Raw genomic sequence first — 21,106 nt, forward strand, 5'->3', positions numbered from 1 at the left:
TGTAGATTGGACCTTGTGAACAAGAGTAGCAACTATGCTAGACTTATTGGTAAGACATTTGTGTGTCAGAGGATTGGAGATAAACCAACAAAAGTTTAGGGGACTTTCACCTCAGTGAAATTTCTGGGTGACCAGTGGTGTAGGGCATATCAAGATATCCCTTCTAAGGTAAAGAATAAGCTGTTGTCTCTGGCACTCCTATGACCAAAGGAGTGGCACAAAAAGCCTAATTTGCCTTTTTGGATCTTGGAGGCAATATATTCCTCATTTGGGTGTGCTACTCTGGCCCATTTACCAAGCAAGCTGAAAAGCTGTTAGTTTTGAGTGGAAACCAGAATAAGAAGAGGCTCTGCCACTTTAGCCAAATGATCCGGCAGATCAATGGTGCTGGAAGTCTCAGTGGCAAATAGAGACACTGTCTGGAGCCTCTGGCAGGCCCCTGCAAGAGAAAAAGTGCAAACCCTTAAAAGTGTGGAGCAAAGGCTTGATGTTTTCTGCCGATAATTTTTGGCCTAACATTGGGTCTTAGTAGAGACCAGATACTAAATCATGGGCCACCAAGTTACCACGAATCCCAAATTCCTCATCATGAACTGAGTGTTGTTTGACCCTCCAGCCTATTCAGTTAGGCATGCACAGCAGCACTCCGTCATAAAATGGAAGCAGTATATACAAGATTGGGCTTGAATAGACCCTAAAGGCATGTTACATGAGGAAATGACTCAAATGCCCATGGCCTCCAGAACTGCCACATCACTTACTCTCTCCAAGTTCACAACTTCTGTTGACTGAAGAAGAGAAAACTTGGGCCTGCTTTACAGATAGTTCTGCATGACATGCTGGTACCACCCAAAATCAGACAGCTGCAGCACTCACTACAGCCCCTTTCTTGGGACATCCTTGAAGAATAGTGGTGAAGACAAATCCTTCCAGTGGGCAGAACTTCTAGCAGTGCTCCTAGATGGTTCATTATGCTTGGAAGGAGAAATGGCCAGAGGGTTTGTACACTGATTCATGGACTGTGTCCAAAGGTTATATTGAATGGTCATAGACTTGGAAGGACTATGAATGATAAATTGGTGGCAAAGAAGACTGGGGGAGGGGTATGTGGATAGACTTTTCTAAATTGGCAAAAACCTTGAAAATATTTGTGTCCCAAGTATATATTCACCCGAGGGTAATTTAAGCAGATTTTAATAATCAAGTGGATAGGATGACATGTTCTGTGGATACCAATTGGCATCTTTGCACAACCCCACCAGTCATTGCCCAATGGGCTCATGAACAAAGTAGCCATGGTGGAAGGGATGGAGGATATACATGAGCTCAGAATCTTGGACTTCCACCCCTCAATGCCAATCCAGCTAAAACCACTGCTGTATTCCACACAGCATTGCTTCTGGTCAAGGAACCAACTTCATAGCAAATGAAGTGCAAGAATGGGCACATGCTCATGAAATTCACTGGTTTTACCATATTTCCCCACCAGTCATTGCCCAATGGGCTCATGAACAAAGTAGCCATGATGGAAGGGATGGAGGATATACATGAGCTCAGAATCTTGGACTTCCACCCACCAATGCCAATCCAGCTAAAACCACTGCTGTATTCCACACAGCATTGCTTCTGGTCAAGGAACCAACTTCACAGCAAATGAAGTGCAAGAATGGGCACATGCTCATGAAATTCACTGGTTTTACCATATTTCCCCATCATCCTGACCCAGCTGGATTGATAGAGCAGTGGAATTACCTTTTGAAGACAATTACAGCATCAACAGGGTGGCAATACCTAGCAGACCTGGAGAAATGTAATCTTGGAATCTGTATATGCTTTATATCAGCAACCAATCTATGGTCCTATTTCTCCCATAGCTAGTATTCATGGATCCAGGAATTAAGGGGTGGAAGCAGAAGTGGCACCACTCACTATTACCCCTTGTGATCCATTAGAAAAACCTTTTCTCCCTGTCCCCTCAACCTTATGACAAAAGGAGTGCTTCCACCAGGAGACACAACGATTCCATTGAACTAGAAGTTGACTGCCACTTGGCCACTTTGGGTGTCTAATGCCTAAGTCAACAGGCAAAGAAGGGAGTTACTATACTGCTGGGGTGATTGATCTTGATTATCAAGGAGAAAAAGGACTGTGACTACAGAATGGAATCAAAGAAGAGTTTTTCTATAATATAGGAAATCCCTTAGGGTGTCTCTTAGTACTATGATGACTTGTGATTAAAGACAATGGGAAATTACAACAACCCAATCCAGGTAGGACTACTAACATCTCAGGCCCTTCTGGAATGACGGTTTGGTCACTCTACCAGGAAAAGAATCACGGCCAGCTGAAGTACTTGTTGAGAGTAATGGGAACATGGGATGGGTAGTGGAAGGTTGTAGTTATGAGTTACAAACACACGACTAGTTGCAGAAATGAGGATTGAGTTATTAGTATTTCTTCCTCATTTTGTTATGGATATGTTTGTATATATGCATAAAGTACCTGTCTTTGCTTTCTTTCCTCATTTCCTCGTTTCCCATATCATTTAAGTTGTGTTAACTTTATATCATGACAGTTAAGATACAGACTATGAAGGATAGGAGTGAATATCACCCAAACACTTGCATCCTCTTCAGGAAAAGTGTTAGTGCATTTTTGGTTGCAAATAGGACAGTTGAATTATACTAGGTGTAAGTATGAGTATGTTATTGTTTTTATTCAGAGATTAAGTATGGTTTAAGGAGAAGCATATGGGTGCTAAGTTGACAAGGGGTAGACTATGACAGTTAGTTTCATATGTCAAGTTGGCTAGGTTATGGTGTCCAGTTGGTTGGTTAAGTAAGCACTAGTCTGATTATAACTATGAGGGTATTTAAATAGTTAGTTGATTGCCCCTGTGGCTGATTATATCTACAGTCAATAAAGGAGAATGCCTTCAGTAATGAGAGGCATCCAATCAGTTGGAAGCCTTAAAGAGAGAACTGAGGATTTCAACAGTCAGAAAGAATTTCTATCTCTATTTCAGTCAGCCAGCTTCTCTTGGTGAATTTGTTTCCTTCATTGCTGTTTCCAACTTCCAGCTTCACCAGGTGAATTTACCTTCACCTTCATCAGAGTTTCTAACTTTGTGGCCTGTCCTACAGAATTTAGACTTGCCAATCCCCATGGTTACATGCGCCAATTACTCTAATAAATCTATTTACACACACACAGACACATACATCCTGTTGGTCCTGTTTCTCTGGATAGCTCTAATATGGGGGAGGAAGGAGAGTAATTGATATTCATATTTTCTTTTATTTGTATAAAGACTCTGAAAATATACCCAGAAAATAAATAAAATGGTTAGCTGTGGGCATGGAACAGAATGGATGAAGAGGTGGAAGTGAGACTTTTTGTTGAATATCAAATTATAATTTTGATTTTGTACCATGTGAGTACATTAACTTTTTTTTAAAGTTATAAAACTATCAACTCATCCTAATTTATCAACTATAAAAAGAAATCTTCTGAAATCTGCATCTCTCTACATGTTGTAAAAGGTAAATACATTATCATTGTGGATGTCATTTTTTGAAAGTTTGTATGTGTTGGTTTGAAACTGTGTGTACCCCATAAAATCATTTCAATCTTAGTCCAATTTTGTGGGGGCAGCCATGTTCTTTTAATCCTGATCCAATATTGCCTGGTGGGACCTATTAAATGGGTTGCTTCCATGGAAATGTGATGCATTCAACTGTGGGCATGACCTTTTAATTAGATGAAGATGTGACTCCACCCATTCAAGGTGGGTCTTAATTAGCTTACTGCAGTCTTTGAGAGCTCACAGAGAAACAATGCAGAATTGACATAGGCACAGACATTTGGAGATGTCTGGAGATAGACAGAAGCTCAGAGAGGAGGCCACTGGAACCAGAGCTGAAAGCAACATAACCCAGGAGCAACAGGCCAACAGACATTGCCACATACCTTCCCATGTGACAGAGAAAACCCAAATGGGAATTAGCCTTTCTTGAATGAAAGTATCCTTTTACTGATGCCTTAATTTGGACATTTTCATGGCCTTAGAACTGTAAATTTGTAACTTTATAAGTCCCCTTTATAAAAACCATTCCATTTCTGGTATATTGCATTCTGGCAGCATTAGCAAACTAAAACATTATGCAACAAAAAAAATTAATATAACATTAGGAATGACCATATGGAGAGAAAAGAAACAAATTGTCAATGCATTTCAAAATATAGATTAATAGAAGAGAGCCAAGATGGTGGCTTAGCAAGGTGTGGGATTTAGTTCGTCCTCCAGAACACCTACTAAATAAACCAGGAACAGTACAGAAGAGCCCATGGGGCCACGTCAGTGACCAGACACACAGTGTACCCCAGTCTGGACCAGCTGGACTGGCTGTGAGCCCCCGGAGAATTGTGAGTTCCCCAAGCTGTGGTGGCTGGCACCCCTCCCCCACAGGCTGCTACCCAGAGGGGAAAGGAAAGAGACTTTACTAGTAGCAGGGACTGAGCACAACTAAGCTTCAAGTGTGGAATTAATTCATAAATTCTGACTATGAAAAATAGGCCCCCACCTCAGGTGAACCTGGTTAAAGCAGAGGTTGCTGATTTTTGTCCCAGTGCTAAGGGGGCAGGGCTGACAGAAAAAAAAAATAAATAACAGGGTTTTGTGGCTGTGTTTCTATGGAGGCTTGGCTGCCCTTGGATACAGCAGCAGGGCTTCTCAGGCTGCAACAATCGCAGGCATAGGCAGAAACAAGCTTCTTTGAGAGCTTGTCTAGAGCTGGTGCCTTCCCCAGGGGAGGAGTGAGGACCAACTCAGGTGGAATCCCTCCCTCAAGGAATTCAGACCCCAGGGCTTGGAAATTTGCAGCCATTAAAACCAGCGTACAACCTCTCCTCTGTCTACACCATGTCCCCAGCAGGGAGAATCTGCCAAAGTTAAAGGTACCGCATCATCTTATGCCGGTGGGACCTGCAGGCAGACAAGCACCACATACTGGGCAGGATAAGAGAAACAGAAGCCAGAAACTTCACAGGAAAGTCTTTTCAACCTGCTGGGTCTCACCCTCAGGGAAAACTGATGCAGGTGACTCTTTCCTCCTGACAGGAGGCCAATTTGGTCTGGGAAAATCCGGTTGGGGTCTATAATACCTAAGTAGACCCTCCTAAGGGTGGGGGGGGGGGAAAGGAACCATACAGGCAGGGCAAGAAACAAGAATACAAAAACTGAAAAATTCTCCTCTGTTAAACAAAACCTAAGCTAGTGGTCTAGAAAAGCTGAACTGAATGTCAAAGAACAGATAGACAACAAATTTATCCAGCAAGAAAACCCTAGGTAAAAGAAGTGAAAACAATCTCCAGAATAAACTAATTAAGGTAATTAAATGCCCAGACACCAGCAAAAAATAACAAATCACACTAGGAAAATTGAAGATATGGCCAAGTCAAAGGAACAAACCAACAATTCAAATGAAATACAGGAGTTGAAACAATTAATTCAGAATGTACAAACAGACATGGAAAACTTCATCAAAAACCAAATCAATGAATTGAGGGAGGATATACAGAAGGCAAGGAATGAACAAAAAGAAGAAACTGAAAGTCTGAAAAAACAAATTATAGAACTTATGGGAATGAAAGGCACAGTAGAAGAGATGAAAAAAAAAAACAACGGAAATGGACAATGGTAGATTTCAAGAGGCAGAAGATAGGATTAGTGAACTGGAGGACGGGACATCTGAAATCTGACAAGCAAAAGAAAATATAGAGAAAAAAATGGAAAAATAAGAGCAGGGACTCAGGAAATTGAATGACAATATGATGCGCACGAATATATGTGTTTTGGGTGTCCCAGAAGAAGAGAAGGGAAAAGGAGGAGAAAAACTAATGGAGGAAGTTTTCACTGAAAATTTCCCAAATCTTATGAAACACTTAAAATTACAGATCCAAGAAGTGCAGTGTACCCCAAAGAGAATAATCCAAATAGATGTATTTCAAAACACATACTAATCAGAATGCCAGAGGTCAAAGAGAAAGAGAGAATCTTCAAAGGAGCAAGAGAAAAACAATCCATCATCTACAAGGGAAGCCAAATAAGACTATGTGTAGATTTATCAGCAGAAACTATGGAGGCGAGAAGACAGTGGGATGATATATTTAATTGCTGAGAGAGAAAAAATGCCAACCAAGAATTCTATATCCAGCAAAATTATCCTTCAAAAATGAGGGAGAAATTAAAACATTTTCAGACAAAAAATTACTGAGAGAATTTGTGACTAGGAGACCAGCTCTGCAAGAAATACTGAAGGGAGCACTAGAGGCAGATACAAAAAGACAGACAAGAGAGTTGTGGAGAAGAGTGTAGAAAGGAAGACTATCAGTAAAGGCATAAAAAAGAAAAATGAGATATGACATATAAAATCCAAAAAGCAAAATGGTAGGAGAAAGTACTACTTTTGCAGTAATAACACTAAATGTTAATGGATTAAATTCCCCAATCAAAAGACATAGACTGACTGAATGGATCAAAAAACAGAACCTATCTATATGCTGTCTACAGGAAACACATCTTAGACTCCGGAAAAACATGGGTTGAAAGTGCAAGGTTGGGTAAAGATATTTCATGCAACTAGCAATCAGAAAAGAGCAGGAGTAGCTATACTAATATCCAACAAATTAGACTTCAAATGTAAAACCGTTAAAAGAGACAAAGAAGAACACTATGTATTAATAAAAGGAACAATTCAACAAGAAGGCATAACAATCATAAGTATTATGCACTGAGCCAGAATGCTCAAAAATACATGAGGCAAACACTGAAAAGAGAAATAGACACATCTACCAAAACAGTTGGAGACTTCAATTCCCCACTCTTATCAATGGGCAGAACATCTAGACAGAGGATCAATAAAGAAAGAGAGAATCTGAATAATACAATAAATGAGCTAGACTTAACAGACACTTATAGAACATTACACCCCACAACAGCAGGATACACCTTTTTCTCAAGTGCTCATGGATCATTCTCAAGGATAGACCATATGCTGGGTCACAGGGCAAGTCTCAATAAACTTAAAAAGATTGAAATCATACAAAACATTTTCTCAGATTGTAAAGGAATGAAGTTGGAAATCAAAAATAGGCAGAGTGCCAGAAAATTCACAAATATGTGGAGGCTCAATAACACACTCTTAAACAACCAATGGGTCAAGGAATAAATTACAAGAGAAATCAGTAAATATCTCAAGGCAAAGGAAAATGAAAACACAACATATCAAAACTTACAGGATGCAGCAAAGACAGTGGTAAGAGGGAAATTTATTGCCCTAAATTCCTATATTAAAAAACAAGAAAGGGCAAAAATCAAGGAATTAACTGTACACTTGGAAGAACTATAGAAAGAATAGTAAACTAACCCCAAAGCAAGCAAAAGGAAAGAAATAATGAAGATTAGAGCAGAAATAAATGAAATTGAGAATATGAAAACAATTGAGAAAATCAACAAAACCAGAAGTTGGTTCTATGAAAAAATCAATAAAATTGATGGACCCTTAGCAAGATTGACAAAAAGTAGAAAGGAGAAGTTGCAAATAAATAAGATCAGAAATAGAAGAGGAGACATAACCACTGACCCCACAGAAAAAAAGGAAGTAATGACAGGATACTATGAGCAACTTAATGCTTATAAACAGAACAATGTAGATGAAATGGACAACTTTCTAGAAAGGCATGAACAACTCATCGAGTCATTGACTCGAGAAGAAATAGACGACCTCAATAAGCCAATCACAAGTAAAGAAATTAAATCAGTCATTTAGAAGCTCCCCAAAAAGAAAAGTCCAGGAAAAGATGTCTTCAAAGGTGAATTCTACCAAACATTCCAAAAAGAATTAGTATCAATCCTGCTCAAACTCTTCAAAACAATTGAAAAGGAGGGAAATCTACCTAACTCATTCTATGAAGCCAACATCACACTCATACCAAAGCCAGACAAAGATATTACAAAAAAAGAAAACTACAGACCAATCTCTCTAATGAATATAGTTGCAAAAATCATCAACAAAATTCTAGCAAATAGAATCCAGCAACACATTAAAAGAATTATACATCATGACCAAGTAGGATTCATCTCAGGTATGCAAGGATGGTTCAACATAAGAAAATCAATTACTGTAATACACCATATCAACAAATCAAAGCAGAAAAACCACATGATCATCTCAATTGATGTACAGAAGGCATTTGACAAAATTCAACATTCTTTCCTGTTGAAAACACTTCAAAGGATAGGAATAGAAGGGAACTTCCTCAAAATGATAGAGGGAATATATGAAAAACCCACAGCTAACATCTCCACAATTGGGAAAAACAGAAAACTTTCCCCCTAAGGTCAGGAACAAGACAAGGATGTCCATTATTACCATTGTTATTCAACATTGTGTTGGAAGTTCTAGCCAGAGCAATTAGAGAAGAAAAAGAAATACAAGGCATCAAAACTGGAAAGGAAGAAGTAAAACTGTCACTGTTTGCAGATGATATGATACTATATGTTGAAAACCCCCAAAAAATCCACAACAAAACTACTAGAGCTAATAAATGAGTACAGCAAAGTGGAAGGTTACAAGATCAACACTCAAAAATCTGTAGTGTTCCTATACACTAGTAATGAACAATCTGAGGGGGAAGTCAAGAAATGAATTCCATTTACAATTGCAACCAAAAGAATAAAATATTTAGGAATAAATTTACCTAAACAGTCAAAAGACCTATACAAAGAAAACTACTAGAAATTGCTAAAAGAAATCACAGAAGACCTAAATGGATGGAAGGGCATACCATGTTCATGAAATGGAAGACTAAATATAGTTAAGATGTCAATTTTACCTAAATTGATTTACACATTCAATGCAAATACCAATAAAAATCCCAACAGCTTACTTCTCATAAATAGAAAAACCAATAAGCAAATTTATCTGGAAGGGCAGGGTGCTCCGAATAGCAAAAAGTATCCAGAGAAAAAAAAAATTAATTCGGAGGTCTCACGCTACCTGATTTTACGGCATATTATGAAGCTACAGTGGTCAAAACAGTATGGTACTGGCATAAAGATAAATATACTGACCAATGGAATAGAATAGAGTGTTCAGATATAGATCCTCTCATCTATGGACAATTGATCTTTGATAAGGCAGTCAAACCACCTCACCTGGGACAGAACAGTCTCTTCAATAAATAGTGGCTAGAGAACTGGATACCCATAAGCAAAAGAATGAAAGAGGACCCATATCTCACACCTTATACAAAAATTAACTCAAAATGTATCAATGACCTAAACAGTAGATGTAAGACCATAAAACTGCTAGAAGAAAATGTACGGAAATATCTTCTAAATCTTATACTAGGAGGTGGTTTCCAGTCAAAGAAAGAGCATTGAAGAAAGAAAGAAAGAAATGGGAACTCCTCAAAATTAAACACTTTTGCACATCAAAGAATTTCGTCAAGAAAGTGAAAAGACAGCCTACACAATGGGAAACAATATTTGGAAATGAAGTATCAGATAAAGGTCTAGTATCCAGAATCTATAAAGAGATTGTTCAACTCAACAACAAAAAGACAGCCAACCCAGTTACAAAATGGGCAAAGGACTTGAACAGGCACGTCTCAGAAGAGGAAATACAAATGGCCAAACGGCACATGAAGAAATGCTCAACTTCCCTGGCTATTAGGGAAATGCAAATCAAAACCAGAATGAGGCTCAGTAGCCACTCGGAGCCTCTTGGAGCACCAGGCGCCCCCGCCGGCCTCAGCGCTGCCCAGCAGCCTCGGCAGTGGCTCTCCAACCACCACCGTGCCCTCTTCCACCTTCACCGGCTCCTCCACCACCGTCCTTGACAGCCTTGCCATCCTCACCTTTCCTCCTCCAGGGCGGCTGCTGGGAGAGTGGAGGTGGTGCAGGGCAGCTCCGGGAGCCACGACGGAGATCGAGGGGACAGCGTGCCCCATCCTGGAGCGGTTGACTGGCTGGGAGAGCCCGCTCCAGTGGGATCGCCAAGGGGCGCAGGCTTCCCCGAGTGGGGTGGCAAGCGGCCAGAGTCCCTCCCCTCCTCCTTCCCAGGCCGGCTGTCAGAGTTGGGCAGGCGGTCCCCTTGGGCCGCGGTGGCTGGCACACCCACCACGCGCGACCCCCCAGACCAACTGAGAGAATTGGATCAGAGGTCCCCAGGCCACGGAGAGTGGTGACCGGGGGGGTCACTTCCGGATGCGTGGCTCCCCGGACCGGCTGGGGGCAGTGCACTCTCCCAGGCCGCAGCAGCTGGCGCCCTCCCGCCACGCTTGGCGCCCTGGGCCGACTAGGAAATTCGGACGGCGCTCTTCCGGGCTGTTGCAGCTGGTGACCCTCCCCGCGTTCGGACCCCTGGGCCAGCTGGCACTCTTCCAAGCCGCTTCGGCTGGCGAGCCTCCCCCATGGTGAGAGTTTTCCAAAGTTGGAGGACCCACGGGACCTTTTACTGGTGGGACCCGCAGACAGACATGTGCCACGAGCGCCACCTACTGGGCAGGATAGGAAAAACAGAACCCAGAGATTTCACAGAAAAATCTTTCGGCCTATTGGGTCCAGCACCCAGGGAAATCTGACTAAATGCCCAGACGCCAGCAGAAGATAACGGATCACGCTCAGAAAATTGAAAATATGGCCCAGTCAAAGGAACAAACCAATAGTTCAAATGAGATACAGAGCTGAAACAACTAATGCTGAATATACAAACAGAAATGGAAAACCTCTTCAAAAACGAAATTGATAAATTGAGGGATGAAATGAAGAAGACATGGGCTGAAAAAAAAGGAGAAATAGAAAACCTGAAAAAACAAAAAACAGCTTATGGAAGTGAAGGATAAAGTAGAAAGGATGGAAAAAACAATGGATACCTACAATGATAGATTTAAAGAGACAGAAGATAGAATTAGTGATTTGGAGGATGGAACATCTGAATTCCAAAAAGAAACAGAAACTATCGGGAAAAGAATGGAAAAATTTGAACAGGGTATCAGGGAACTCAAGGACAATATGAACCGCACAAATATGTGTTGTGGGTGTCCCAGAAGGAGAAGAGAAGGGAAAAGGAGGAGAAAAAATAATGGAAGAAATTATCACTGAAAATTTCCCAACTCTTATGAAAGACCTAAAATTACAGATCCAAGAAGTGCAGTGCACCCCAAAGAGATTAGACCCAAATAGGTATTCTCCAAGACAATTACTAGTTAGAATGTGAGAGGTCAAAGAGAAAGAGAGGATCTTGAAAGCAACAAGAGAAAACAACCCATCACATACAAGGGAAACCCAATAAGACTATGTGTTGATTTCTCAGCAGAAACCATGGAAGCTAGAAGACAGTGGGATGATATATTTAAATTACTAAAAGAGAAAAACTGCCAACCAAGATTCCTATATCTAGCAAAATTGTCCTTCAAAAATGAGGGAGAAATTAAAACATTCTCAGACAAAAAGGCACTGAGAGAATTTGTGACCAAGAGACCAGCTCTGCAAGAAATACTAAAGGGAGCACTAGAGTCAGATACGAAAAGACAGAAGAGAGAGGTATGGAGAAGAGTGTAGGAAGAAGGAAAGTCAGATATGATATATATAATACAAAAGGCAAAATGGTAGAGGAAAATATTATCCAAACAGTAATAACACTAAATGTTAATGGACTGAATTTCCCAATCAAAAGACATAGACTGGCAGAATGGATTAAAGAACAGGATCCTTCTATATGCTGTCTACAGGAAACACATCTTAGACCCAAAGATAAACATAGGTTGAACGTGAAAGATTGGGAAAAGATATTTCATGCAAATAACAACCAGAAAAGAGCAGGAGTGGCTATACTAATATCCAACAAATTAGACTTCAAATGTAAAACAGTTAAAAGAGACAAAGAAGGACACTATATACTAATAAAAGGAACAATTAAACAAGAAGACATAACAATCATAAATATTTACGCACCGAACCAGAATGCCCCAAAATACGTGAGGAATACACTGCAAACACTGAAAAGGGAAAGAGACACATATACCATAATAGTTGGAGACTTCAATTCACCACTCTCATCAATGGACAGAACATCTAGACAGAGGATCAATAAAGAAATAGAGAATCTGAATATTACTATAAATGAGCTAGACTTAATAGACATTTATAGGACATTACATCCACAACAGCAGGATACACCTTTTTCTCAAGTGCTCATGGATCATTCTCAAAGATAGACCATATGCTGGGTCACAAAGCAAGTCTTAACAAATTTAAAAAGATTGAAATCATACACAACACTTTCTCGGATCATAAAGGAATGAAGTTGGAAATCAATAATAGGCGGAGTGCCAGAAAATTCACAAATACGTGGAGGCTCAAAAACACACTCTTAAACAACGAGTGGGTCAAAGAAGAAATTGAAAGAAAAATTAATACCTCGAGGTGAATGAAAATGAAAACACAACATATCAAAACTTATGGGACGCAGCAAAGGCAGTGCTAAGAGGGAAATTTATTGCCCTAAATGCCTATATCAGAAAGAAGAAAAGGCAAAAATGCAGGAATTAACTGTCCACTTGGAAGAACTGGAGAAAGAACAGCAAACTAATCCCAAAGCAAGCAAAAGGAAAGAAATAACAAAGATTAGAGCAGAAATAAATGAAATTGAAAACATGAAAACAATAGAGAAAATCAATAAGACCAGAAGTTGGTTCTATGAGAAAATCAATAAGATTGATGGGCCCTTAGCAAGATTGACAAAAAGAAGAAGAGAGAGGATGCAAATAAATAAGATCAGAAATGGAAGAGGAGACATAACTACTGACCTCACAGAAATAAAGGCGGTAATAACAGGATACTATGAACAACTTTACGCTAATAAATACAACAATTTAGATGAAATGGATGGGTTCCTGGAAAGACATGAACAACCAACTTTGACTCAAGAAGAAATAGATGACCTCAACAAACCAATTACAAGTAAAGAGATTGAATTAGTCATTCAAAAGCTTCCTAAAAAGAAAAGTCCAGGACCAGATGGCTTCACAGTGAATTCTATCAAACATTCCAGAAAGAATTAGTACCAACTCTCCTCAAACTCTTCAAAATAATCAAAGTGGAGGGAAAACTACCTAATTCATTCTATGAAGTCAACATCACCCTCATACCAAAACCAGCCAAAGATATTACAAAAAAAGAAAACTACAGACCAATCTCGCTAATGAATATAGATGCAAAAATCCTCAATAAAATTCTAGCAAATCGTATCCAATAACACATTAAAAGAATTATACATCATGACCAAGTAGGATTCATCCTAGGTATGCAAGGATGGTTCAACATAAGAGAATCAATTAATGTAATACACCATATCAACAAATCAAAGCAGAAAAATCACATGATCACCTCAATTGATGCAGAGAAGGCATTTGACAAGATTCAACATCCTTTCCTGTTGAAAACGCTTCAAAAGATAGGAATACAAGGGAACTTCCTTAAAATGATAGAGGGAATATATGAAAAACCCACAGCTAATATCATCCTCAATGGGGAAAAATTGAAAACGTTCCCCCTAAGATCAGGAACAAGACAAGGATGTCCACTATCACCACTGTTATTCAACATTGTGTTGGAGGTTCTAGCCAGAGCAATTGGACAAGAAAAAGAAATACAAGGCATCAAAATTGGAGAGGAAGAAGTAAAACTATCACTGTTTGCAGACGATATGATACTATACGTCAAAAATCCGGAAAAATCCACAACAAAACTACTAGAGCTAATAAATGAGTACAGCAAAGTATCAGGTTACAAGATCAACATTGAAAAATCTGTAGTGTTTCTATACACTAGTAATGAACAAGCTGAGGGGGAAATCAAGAAACGAATCCCATTTACAATCGCAACTAAAAGAATAAAATACCTAGGAATAAATTTAACTAAACAGACAAAAAACCTATATAAACTAAACCTACAAAAAACTGCTAAAAGAAATCACAGAAGACCTAAACAGATGGAAGGGCATACCGTGTTCATGGATTGGAAGACTAAATATAGTTAAGATGTCAATCCTACCTAAGTTGATTTACAGATTCAATGCAATACCAATCAAAATCCCAACAACTTATTTTTCAGAAATAGAAAAACCAATAAGCAAATTTATCTGAAAGGGCAGGGTGCCCCGAATTGCTAAAAACATCTTGAGGAAAAAAACGAAGCTGGAGGTCTCGCGCTGACTGACTTTAAGGCATATTATGAAGCCACAGTGGTCAAAACAGCATGGTATTGGCATAAAGATAGATATATCGACCAATGGAATCGAATAGAGTGCTCAGATATAGACCCTCTCATCTATGGACATTTGATCTTTGATAAGGCAGTCAAGCCAACTCACCTGGGACAGAACAGTCTCTTCAATAAATGGTGCCTAGAGAACTGGATATCCATATGCAAAAGAATGAAAGAAGACCCATATCTCACACCCTATACAAAAGTTAACTCAAAATGGATCAAAGATCTAAACATTAGGTCTAAGATCATAAAACAGTTAGAGGAAAATGTAGGGAGATATCTTATGAAACTTACAATTGGAGGCGGTTTTATGGACCTTAAACCTAAAGCAAGAGCACTGAAGAAGGAAATAAATAAATGGGAGCTCCTCAAAATTAAACACTTTTGTGCATCAAAGAACTTCATCAAGAAAGTAGAGAGACAGCCTACACAATGGGCGACAATATTTGGAAATGACATATCAGATAAAGGTCTAGTATCCAGAATTTATAAAGAGATTGTTCAACTCAACAACAAAAAGACAGCCAGCCCAATTACAAAATGGGAAAAAGACTTGAACAGACACCTACCAGAAGAGGAAATACGGATGGCCAAGAGGCACATGAAGAGATGCTCAATGTCCCTGGCCATTAGAGAAATGCAAATCAAAACCACAATGAGATATCATCTCACACCCACCAGAATGGCCATTATCAACAAAACAGAAAATGACAAGTGCTGGAGAGGATGGGGAGAAAGAGGCACACTCATCCACTGTTGGTGGGAATGTCAAATGGTGCAACCCCTGTGGAAGGCAGTTTGGCGGTTCCTCAAAAAGCTGAATATAGAATTGCCATACGACCCAGCAATACCATTGCTGGGTATCTACTCAAAGGACTTAAGGGCAAAGACACAAACGGACATTTGCACACCAATATTTATAAGCAGCGTTATTTACAATTGCAAAGAGATGGAAACAGCCAAAATGTCCATCAACAGAAGAGTGGTTAAACAAGCTGTGGTATATGCATACGAGGGAATATTATGCAGCTTTAAGACAGGATAAACTTATGAAGCATGTAATAATATGGATGGATCTAGAGAATATTATGCTGAGTGAGTCTAGCCAAAAACTAAAGGACAAATACTGTATGGTCCCATTGATGTGAACCGACATTCGAGAATAAACTTGGAATATGTCATTGGTAACAGAGTCCAGCAGGAGTTAGAAACAGGGTAAGATAATGGGTAATTGGAGCTGAAGGGATACACACTGTGCAACAGGACTAGATACAAAAACTCAAAAATGGACAGCACAATAATACCTAATTGTTAAGTAATCATGTTAAAACACTGAATGAAGCTGCATCCGAGCTATAGGTTTTTGTTTTGCTTTGTTTTGTTTTGTTTTGTTCTTACTATTATTACTTTTATTGTTTTTCTCTATATTAACATTCTATATCTTTTTCGGTTGTATTGCTAGTTCTTCTAAACCGATGCAAATGTACTAAGAAACGATGATCATGCATCTATGTGATGATGTTAAGAATTACTGATTGCATATGTAGAATGGTATGATTTCTAAAAAAAAAAAAAAAAAAAAGTGTCAATGGCTGAGAGATTCCAAACAGAGTTGAGAGGTTATCTTCGAGGTTATTCTTATGCATTAAGTAGATATCACCTTGTTGTTCAAGATGTAGCGGAGAGGCTGGAGGGAACTGCCTGAAAATGTAGAGCTGTGTTCTAGTAGCCATGTTTCTTGATGATGATTGAACAATGATACAGCTTTCACAATGAGACTCTGTGAATGTGAAAACCTTGTGTCTGATGCTCCTTTTAGCTACTATATCAACAGAAGAGTAGAACATATGGAACAAAAATAAATAATAGGGGGAACAAATGTTAAAATAAATTTAGTTTGAAATGCTAGTGGTAAGTGAAAGCGAGGGGTAAGGGGTAAGGTATGTATAATCTTTTTTTTCTCTGTTATTGTTTTATTTCTTTTTCTGTTGTCTTTTTATTTCTTTTTCTAAATAAATACAAATGTTCTAAGAAATGATGAATATGCAACTACGTCATGATATTAAGAATTACTGATTGTATATGTAGAATGAAATGATATCTTAATGTTTTGTTTGTTATTTTTTTTTAATTAATAAAAAAAGCTAAAAAAAAAAATTTAGGCCTAAGAGTCACCCCCAAGAGAGCCTCTTTTGTTGCTCAGATTTGGCCTCTCTCTCCAGCCAACATGACGAGCAGTCTCACCACCCTCCCCCTCCCTACGTGTGACATGACTGCCAGGGGTGTGGACCTCCCTGGCAACGTGGGACAGAGATCCTGGAATGAGCTGAGACTCAGCATCAAGGGATTGAGAAAACCTTCTCGACCAAAAGGGGGAAGAGTGAAATGAGACAGTGTCAACGGCTGAGAGATTCCAAACAGAGTCGAGAGGTTATCCTGGAGGTTATTCTTATGCATCAAGTAGATATCATCTTGTTATTCAAGATGTAATGGAGAGGCTGGAGGGAACAGCCTGAAAATGTAGAGCTGTGTTCCAGTAGCCATGTTTCTTGAGGATGATTGAATAATGATATAGCTGTCACAATGTGACTGTGTGTTTGTGAAAACCTTGTGTCTGATGCTCCTTTTATCTACCTTGTCAACAAAGGAGTAGAACATATGGAATAAAAATAAATAATAGGGGCAACAAATGCTAAAATAAATTTAGTTTGAAATTCTAGTGATCAATGAAAGCGAGGGGTAAGGGGTATGGTAGGTATAATCTTTTTTTTTTTCTTTGCTGTATTCATTTTATTTCTTTTTCTATTGTCTTTTTATTTCTTCTTCTGAATTAATGCAAATGTTCTAAGAAATGATGAATATGCAACTAAGTGATGGTATTGTGAATTACTGATTATATATGCTGATGTTTTATTTGGTTTCTTTATTTTTTAATTAATAAATAAATTTAAAAAAACACTGAATGAAGGTGCATCTGAGCTATAGGTTTTTTTGTTTTGTTTTTTGTTTTTTTTTACTATTATTATTACTTTATTTTTTTTCTATATTAACATTCTATATCTTTTTCTGTTGTGTTGCTAGTTCTTCTAAACCAATGCAAATGTACTAAGAAACGATGATCATGCATCTATGTGATGATGTTAAGAATTACTGATTGCATATGTAGAATGGTATGATTTCTAAATGTTGGGTTAATTTCTTTTTTTCCGTTAATTAATAAAAAAAAAACACAATGAGATATCATCTCACACCCACCAGAATGGCCATTATCAATAAAACAGAAAACGACAAATGCTGGAGAGAATGTGGAGAAAGAGGCACACTTATCCACTGTTGGTGGGAATGTCAAATGGTACAACTGCTGTTGAAGGCAGTTTGTCGGTTCCTCAAAAAGCTAAATATAGAATTGCCATATGACCCGGTAATACCATTGCTAGGTATCTACTCAGAGGACATGTGGGCAAGGACACAAACCAACATTTGCACACCAATGTTTATAGCAGCATTATTTACAATTGTGAAGAGATGGAAACAGCAAAATGTCCAGCAACAGACGAGTGGCTAAACAAACTGTGGTATATATACACAATGAAATGTTATGCAGCTGTAAGACAGAATATATTTATGAAGTATTTAACAACATGGACGTACCTTGAGGACATTATGCTGAGTGAGATTAGCCGGAAACAAAAGGACAAATACTGTATGGTCGCACTGATATGAACTGATATTAGTGAATAAATTTGGAGAATTCCATTGGTAACAGAGAACATTAAGAGGTAGAAATAGGGTAAGATATTGGGTAATTAGAGCAGAAGAGATACAGATTGTGCAACAGGACTGAATGTAAAAACTCAGAAATGGACAGCACAATACTACCTATCTGTAATACAATTATGTTAAAACACTTAATAAACCTGAATGTGAGAATGATAGAGGAAGGAGGGCTGGGGGCACAAATGAAATCAGAAAGAAAGATAGATGATAAAGACTGAGATGGTATAATGTAGGAATGCCTAGAGTGTATAATGATAATGACTAAATGTACAAATTAAAAAAAATGTTTTTGCATGAGGAAAATAATGGAATGTCATTACTGCAGGGTGCTGAAAATAGATGGCAATCAATATTTTAAAAGTTTACCTTATATGTGCAACTAAAGCAAAAAAAGTTTATTTGGTACAAAATTTATATTTCGACTAGTGCATTTCCTAATATAACTTATGTAGACAGCTTAATTGAACACCATAAGAACCTGGAACCTTGAGTAGGACATGAGATTTTGTTGGCTTTCCCAAAGTGATTTGAACAGTGAATAAAATAGTACTTGCAAAGTTCCCTTTGGGAAATGGTGACAATGGGGGAAAATTCAACTTCCCCAAGTTGAATTCTTGATATTCTCACAAGCAGTGCAGACAATTAAAGCTATAGGCTGAGACCCCAATCATGGGATTTGTTCATATGAAACTTAACCCCACAAAGGATAGGTCAAGCCTACTTAAAATTAGTCCTAAGAGTCACCTCCAAGAGACCCTCTTTTGTTGCTCAGATGTGGTCTCTCTCTCCAGCCAACACACACAACAAGCAAACTCACTACCCTCCCCCTGTCTATGTGGGAACTGACTCCCAGGGGTGTGGACCTTCCTGGCAACGTGGGACCGAAATCTTGGAATGACTGAGACTCAGCATCAAGGGATTGAGAAAACCTTCTCAACCAAAAGGGGGAAGAGTGAAATGAGACAAATATAGTGTCAATGCTGAAAGATTCCAAACAGAGTTGAGAGGTTATCCTGGAGGTTATTCTTATGCATTATATAGATATCACCTTGTTAGTCAAGATGTAGTGGAGAGGCTGGAGGAAACTGCCTGAAAATGTGGAGCTCTGTTCCAGTAGCCATGTTTCTTGAAGATGATTGTATGATATAGCTTTCACAATGTGACTGTGTGATTGTGAAAACCTTGTGTCTGATGCTCCTTTTATCTACCTTAGCAACAGACAAATAAAACAGATGGAATAAAGATGAATAATAGGGGGAACAAATGTTAAAATAAATTTTGAATGAAATGCTGGTGATCGGTGAGGGGGAGGGGTTGGGGGTATGGTATGTATGTTTTTTTTCTGTTTTCTTTTTATTTCTTTTTCTCAGTAGATGAAAATGTTTCAAGAAATGATCATGATGATGAATATGCAACTAAGTGATGATATTGTGAATTACTGATTATATATGTAGAATGGAATGATCAAAAGTTACAAATGTGGGCAGGCCACAGTGGCTCAGCAGGTAAGAATGCTTGCCTGCCATGCCCAAGGACCTGGGTTCGATTCCTGGTGCCTGCCCATGTAAAAAAAAAAAGTTACAAATGTTTCTGTTTGGTGTTTTTTTGGTATTTTAAAAAATATATAGAGAGATTAATAGTTTTAGGAAAGCATAAAGAACAAAATTTACTCAAGATAAGTAGATAACTTGAATGAATTAAAACTAAATTTCATCAAAGATCCAAATCTCTCCCCAGAAAACTGCAAACCAGATGGTTCTGTAGGTCTTGAAGGAACTTTAAAAGGTTACATTTTTATTAGGAACAAAGGAATGAAACCAACTTATTTTAGATTACCAACATGCCAATATCTTTATTTGACTGTGATAACCTCTTGCCATTCCTGCACTCATATGGTTGTGTAGTCCCTCATTGCATCTGGGTTAGCCCATGATTGCATTCACTGACACAATGAGGTCATCACCAGGCCAAACCTTTAAAAAAACAGGAGTGCCCACACCTACATTCCGCAGCCCTGGGCTGCAGCCATCTTGCTGGAGAGAGCCACATGGAGACCACATGGCAAGGGAGAGTTTGTACCTGTCGCAGTCAAGCTTCCAGATTACAGCCCCAAGCACCATTTGAATGAAACTGGTTAAGACCCTGTCTACCCATAGAATCATGAGAGAAGAAAATGGCATGGTTCAAAGCCACTATGCTTTAGGTGTTTGGGTGACTAACTGGTAAGACTGACAAAGCACTCATATACACTCATAGACACACCTGCTCTAAAACACTAAACCAGCATCACTTACATTTGCAATCTTCCTTAATAAAATACAAAAAAGATCTTGCAGTTCATTGAATGGTTAATACACCATGACCAAGGAAGTCTTAGCCCAGCAACACAAGATAGTTCAACAATAAAATTCCATTGCTATAATTCATAACAGTAGTGGGTTAAGCGAAAAAATGTATGATCACCTCAAGTTACAGAATCACATTTGGAAAAGTCATGTTTGTTAATTACCACAGGATTAACTTTTAAAAAATTACATTATTTATTCCGTTTTGAGATTTCAAGTTGCACTGGGAAAGTTTTTGGTATTTTTCTGAAAATATTTGGAACAGAAAGAAGATTATGGCATGATAATCATGTCAGAAAAAGAGAAGCCTGCCAGCTATTATGAGCAATAGTCAACATTGTCCTCAAAGTTCTAGGCAATAAAATCAATGTGAACAATAAGTCAGAGTTCATATAAAAATGAGAATGTGGACAAATCATAAAAATAAAATTTTCGGCTTTCACATATTTACACGTCAAAGCAGCTAGAAAATATAATAGAAAAATCTAAGTTTCCATTCACATTAAGAACAAAATTAGAAAATAATTGGAAACATTTAAAAGAAATGGGATTGTACTCTACATATGTAACCAGTTAACAGGGAAACACTGGGACAGTGTTATTTAGTAGGTGAAAGAAAAACTACCTTTATTTTCTACATTTAACTTTT

This window comes from Tamandua tetradactyla, chromosome 1 (genome assembly GCF_023851605.1).
Source record: "Tamandua tetradactyla isolate mTamTet1 chromosome 1, mTamTet1.pri, whole genome shotgun sequence".
Taxonomy (NCBI): domain Eukaryota; kingdom Metazoa; phylum Chordata; class Mammalia; order Pilosa; family Myrmecophagidae; genus Tamandua; species Tamandua tetradactyla.